This window comes from Pleurodeles waltl, chromosome 7, assembly GCF_031143425.1.
Source record: "Pleurodeles waltl isolate 20211129_DDA chromosome 7, aPleWal1.hap1.20221129, whole genome shotgun sequence".
In the NCBI taxonomy this organism is placed as follows: domain Eukaryota; kingdom Metazoa; phylum Chordata; class Amphibia; order Caudata; family Salamandridae; genus Pleurodeles; species Pleurodeles waltl.
In genome coordinates, this window is record NC_090446.1 from 189,314,862 (window position 1) to 189,320,861 (window position 6,000).

Consider the following 6,000-nt stretch of genomic DNA (forward strand, 5'->3'; position numbering starts at 1 on the left):
GGTTCCTGTAGTGAAGATGGGATAGAGAGTGTGTTCTGCTGAGTGTGTTGGCTCTGTCACGATCTGTCAGAGCCCTATGTTGTGAAGGTTATCTAGGAGGGATGCGGTGTTGGGGTCTTGTAAATTCTGAAGGTGGAAGTTGAGGTCTTTGCGTGCTTTTCGAGACCAAAAAAAACATTATTTGCTTTTTGCCAGTGTTCGTTACAATGCTGAGGGCCTGGAGCTCCCACAACAGTAAAGTGTTACGAAAGCCATGTCAAAACAAAATATGCATTGACGAAACCAAAAGACTCACAACAAATGACTGATCAGTTGGCTTTGCCACTGCTTGTTTATTTTCATGCTTCCCATAATCTTGTTGAGAATGGTTACACTGATTTTCCATCAAGAATATTTTTGGGGAATACTAGCATGTATCAACACATTTTACTAAATGACGCTTCAAAAGAAATAGCACCAAAAAGGTCATAGTTGCTAAATGTTTTTCTTCCTACTTGCATTTTTTTCTCAACATTTTATTTTGAAAACAAATAATCATCACTCTTGCTTCCAAGCTTCTGCAAAACATTTGCATCCATTTAAAGAGCATTCTGGGAGCATTATACTTAGTTTTTCAAGCAAGTGCATACTTTTTTTTTTTTACTGGAACTCTCAGTAGTGCAGTATGACCTTAAAACGTTTATTTACAGCGTGCACCCTAATAATAAAGGCTTTTCATTAATGAACCGAAAAATACAAGTTCAAACAGCATTAACATACGAGCACACATTACCTCATTGCAGACAGTCCCCTTCTCTGTAAACTGGCAGCCAAAAGGTTTGTGCTGCAGGGGGGTTGGGCCTACTTGTCTCAAGGACAAAATAAACATGAAAACTTGTTGTCCATGACCTCAAACAATATGTCCCAGGCTATAGGAATTCCACATCCATTCCAGTCCAAGATCCAGTTGCCACTTGTCGGCTGGAATTGAAGGGAAAAGGCCTCTTGCACCTTTGTGTGTTCCTGTAACCACATAGGAGGCCAGCCACTTGGAGTCCACCTCTTTGTCCTGACTACAAGTGGGGAAAGGTCTATTCATTCAGAGCACCTCACAATCCAGACAGAAGGTCCAGTCATGTTCTGTTTTTTTCATAGGCTTGGAAAGCGTTCTGTCTGGGTGTCATGGGGTGCCACAGTTATGCCCATAACCAGCAAGTGGGTCTGAGTGGCTCCTGGGTACTCCTTAGCCACTGGGGTAAAAGTTCTGAGGGGCAACCTTACCCCCAGTTTCAGTAGTTCATATTTCATTTGTAAGATGTCCAAACTCTTCGGCCATGCTAAACTTGGGCTCTGAGGGTTTTGAGTGTGTATGGGAGTGCACTGTGGTAATCACTAGTATCCTCTGACATAAAACACAAACACAGTATGAAGCAGGCACTGCACTCACAACAAACTCAGAGACAGAAGTCTGGTAGTACAAAACGGGGTCCTTCAACCACCAAATATGGAATGCACAAGAATTACCCTGGCATCCTGTTCTCTCACTTTCAAGTGCACCAAAGTGTTACACCTTTCTCAACAGATGTGTCAGGCAATATTGACAATGTGGTACCAACAGAAGGCCCATAGCCCCAAACAGCATTTTCCGCTGAGTTCAGACAAGTCATCTATGCCCATTCAGCCAGCCTAATGTGTGCTCCTGGGAGGCATTTCACACGTATTACCTGCTTTTAGGCCCTTGTCACTGTAGGGACAAGATAGTATTTTTCTCATTGCCCCACTTTTAAATACTGTGCACCATGTCTTGAGGGCTCCATGGCCTAGACAAGGATGACTCACTAATATTTAAAAGGGACAACTTTACCTGTTAAGTGTTATTCTGACAGGTCACACTAGAGGTTTTACACTGCAGCAGTCAGGCTACACAGTGTAGGTCTGGAGCTATGTTTGCACTGCCACTATATTGGTTGGCACAATAAATACTGCAGGCCACAAGTGGCATTTAACTTCCATTCCCTGGATGCACTTTATACACCATATATGAAGGACTTACAGAAATATCAAGTGTGCCAATCAGGAAAAAGCTGATTTAACCATGTTTAGTGGGGAAGCAAAGGCAGGTTATTTCCGGTTAGCAGGAGTAAAGCACACAGAGCTCTTAAGTCAGCAAAATCAAGGCCCATGGTAAAAGTACAATCAGAGGTGGCCACGCAGAAAAGGTGAATATCCTGCAGGCATTTACATGACCATCAACTGTGACTTTACTGCTAGGATAGGTCAGGACACGGTTTAACAGTTATGGGCTTCTATACCTCTTTAGATATACATAAATAAGCATTTTTAGGTTCCTGAATGTCAAGACAGGACAACATTAAATGCCTCTTCCATCTAGTTCCCCAAATATACTTAGTACTTTATCTTTTTCATAAGTTATTTCCAAACGGAGCAAAAAAGATCATACTGGTTTGCTGTCAAAACTCTCATTCTCGGTCAATAACTTCTCACAGACATCACACAAGCCATTTCAAGATTCCTTCCACTGTTGTCACAAAGGCTGTTCTACCAAAAAACCCAAATCATACGCTTACAGACTTAAAAAAAAAAAAACACACACACACCACAATACCATGTCCTAACCCTACCTGGAAATGGAGATTAAGCAAAGCAGTTTACTATGTTACATGACTTTGGCAAGTACAGACCTTACCCCCTAGTTCCTTGATGACGAGCTAAACGGAACTCAATTTTAATGGGAGTCATCTTGCTCGTTTTGAAACTACACTCTAAATGTTGGGCTAGGATGTTTGAGCAGGTGATTTTAAGTCAAGCTGTGTGTATCACATCACAACAGTGCCAACACTACAGGGTTTGGCTCCGACTATTGGTCATTCTTAAGGAGCTAAATTAGTATATGCTGCCTCTCTACCTCTACAATATTTTCTGTGCATGTTTTCCGTCAATATGCCACATTCTCGTTCCTGCTCACTCTAGGGGCTCGTCTGAAATGCTCACTCACTTGAGACGCATGCTCCTAGACTCTGCAATCTCCATCTTGGGACCGAAAGGAACTAACCTGCCATGCGTCCACTTCACAATGAAGTCCTATGTGGGGCAGCAGTTCAGCCTCTCGCCGTATCAAAACACATTCTTGCAGATAATGATTATTGTGCTTTCACCTATTCAACTTGGAAAAATGTATGCTTTATCTCGCACAGGCTTCGCCTGGTTTGATCAATCGGCAGGGTATTCTCTGATTCCTGTTTTGCACGTTGTTTGGAGGGGTCTCTGCCCGCCATGAGCCGCCGGTCCCGCACTCCACTGGAGAATCTGCAGTCACAAGCATAATCGTTCCAGCTCACAATCTAGTTAAATCAGTTCCTATTTAAAAGCAGGCACACTGAAGACCAATATCATTCAGTTTCTTTTAAAACCAATTTACGGGATTACCCGAAAACGCATAAAGTTGCAATAACAATCCAAATCTGGGGAAATTTCAGATATGTCCCCAAGTTTCTTATCGTTCTCTCAGAACCTATAAAAATACTTTCTTTTGTTAACACTGAAGGGCTTGGGCAGTTTATTGACAGTTCAAGGCCTCATAAACGTGCAATTTTCTTGACTGTTAAATAAACTCAAATATGTCATCAGAACCGGATTTCTTGAGCCTCTTGCGTGAAACGACTACTCAAGATGTGCTGTGTTAAGTGTGCGCTCAAAATGGCATTTAACCGTTTATTAAGCAAATCACCAAAGAACCCTTTGAAATTTGACCTTTTCACGAAACAGACGCCGAAGTACTAACCAGCTGAAGCATGGCAATAACCACCAATTAAGATAGGTTGAGTCACTCAGCCTTTCATTCTTCAGGAAACGTTTACGGTTCGAAAACTAATTTACAAGCGCATTTTTGCGGTTTTTCAATGCTCCCCTAATTTTGAGCCAGTAATTAAGTAATATTAAGTCACAACGCTTGATCTATAATAAAACATAAATTAACAGAATGAATCCCAAATTGGGCCAAATACTCCTTGGGAAATAACCCACAAAATAAACTCAATACATCTCCAATTAAAAACACGAATTAAATAAAGAAAACACCAGAACTCAGTTTAGCATTAACTTGAAGCAAGTGCTAATGCAGCATGACAAAACATTAACCAGATACATTTCCTTGAAACTTAGGAAAGGCTAAACAGATTCGCTCACCAAAAAACTGAAATTAACAGTAGGCGTAAATAAGTGGTGTGTATATGTTTATACGTATATACATATTTCCCCCAAATACAAGATATATCTTCCTGATTCAGTGGGAGGTTCATAAAACAGTGCCTTACCTCCCGCCTGGAGGTCTTAAAATTTGATTGTCTCTGCTTTTCTTTGAACTCCAACCAATTTCAACAAGTGAAGACAAAGAAAGCGGAAAAGTAAACGCGAATTTTATAGTGATTGACAGACTTGGGGAGCAAACTAGGAGACTCTTAGTGTCTCTGCTTCCCCACGAATCTTGCTATTGGTTAACAACTAATGCAAGTCCCTTAACAGAAGGTCCACCCGTGCTGAAGGAGACCGCCCCCTCGCCCCGGAAGTGATTGCTCGGCTTTGGGTTGGCTGGCGCTCTACGCAGGGGCGAATCTAAATACAAATTCCCATGCTGTAAATCCGAATAATATCCGACTCAAGGGACTCCTTCATTACCGGTTCCGTAACGATATTACGAGGCTGATGGAGAATACAGAGGAGACTTGAAAATAGTTGACAAAAGGAGGTCACTGCGTTTTTCTTTCGGGCCGTGGCATTATTAGGTGGCTGTCAAAGAGGTGTTATTTTAGTTTGGTTTATGGGGTCTCTTGATCATTCGCTGCACATAGTGCAGGGGCAGGCATGCACTGCACAAATAGCAATTACATATTATAACATAATATTAAAACAGACGGAGAAAGCAAAAAACGCTTCTTTTCTATCATTGTAAGTTTTGGGATGTGTAGAGTGCCACACAGCCTCTTCGGCAACGGATATGATGAACTGGTGCAGCAGGAGTTTTTTTTAATGGTTTTATAATAGATGGGATTCTATGTCAGGACCACGTGCTTCAGATTATGCAATTTTATTTGCTTTAATTTAACAGCAGCCATTTAAACACACATAACCTAAGGGATGGCATAATAAACTATAAATCCAAGAGTTTCCACCTAACTACGTATGTCATAACAATCAGCAGACATGAGTGTATAAACTGGCTGAACCATCTTAACTCCGCCTCTTCAATGCTGGTTGACAGCCATGTTAAGTAGCCCCTCAGTTTACTTTATTTATTTGTAAATATAAAGTTTTTGTAGCTTGAATGCGAAATTTTCTAGCTATCGTGAAGGAAAGTTTCAATTCTATTAAGGACACGGAGGCGAGGATTATGCATATCTTTCTTCACTTTTTATTCAAACAACAAGTTCAAAGTTAAACAAAAGAAACAAAAAACGGCAATGAGCTCCACGAGACTGCCACCATGGAAACCATCGTCCAATGAAGGTCCAGTGTTGCTGGCAGTATATATATCCATGAGTCTGTCAATCTTCCTCGACTTCGCTGCGAAAGGAATTGTAGATGTCTCAAGAGGCCGTTGTCTCTGATCCTATGAGTAGATATGAGAGATTAAGTAGACTGATCCATGATGATAACAGCAAGCAACAAAAAGCCCGTATGTCTAAAGATCTTAGCTATTGCAGAAAGAATACACGTCAAGAATTAATGCAGACAAATCCAACTATTAAACTTGTCAAAGAAAGCATACAATTAAGTATATATGTACACAATATATATATATATATATATATATATATATATATATATATATACTACCTCAGTACGAGGAAACGTGAAGTTCGGGTGGGAAAAACACGTATCCAGTGTTGGGTGGGATAATCCTCGCCTCCGTGTCCTTAATAGAATTGAAACTTTCCTTCACGATAGCTAGGAAATTTCACATTCTATGTCAGGACCGGAGGCGAGGATTATGCAAGTTCAAAG

At 40.9% G+C, this 6,000-nt stretch overlaps 1 protein-coding gene across 1 annotated transcript in view; it reads right to left on the reverse strand.

Moving 5' to 3' along the window:
* Nucleotides 1-4,381, reverse strand: part of PABPC1L (poly(A) binding protein cytoplasmic 1 like) — a 428,971-nt gene extending 424,590 nt beyond the window's left edge. Inside the window, exon 1 of the mRNA XM_069243541.1 lies at nucleotides 4,314-4,381. The gene's annotated coding sequence lies outside the window, so the exon portion shown is untranslated. The remainder of the gene's footprint in view (nucleotides 1-4,313) is intronic.
* Nucleotides 4,382-6,000: the final 1,619 nt, after the last annotated feature.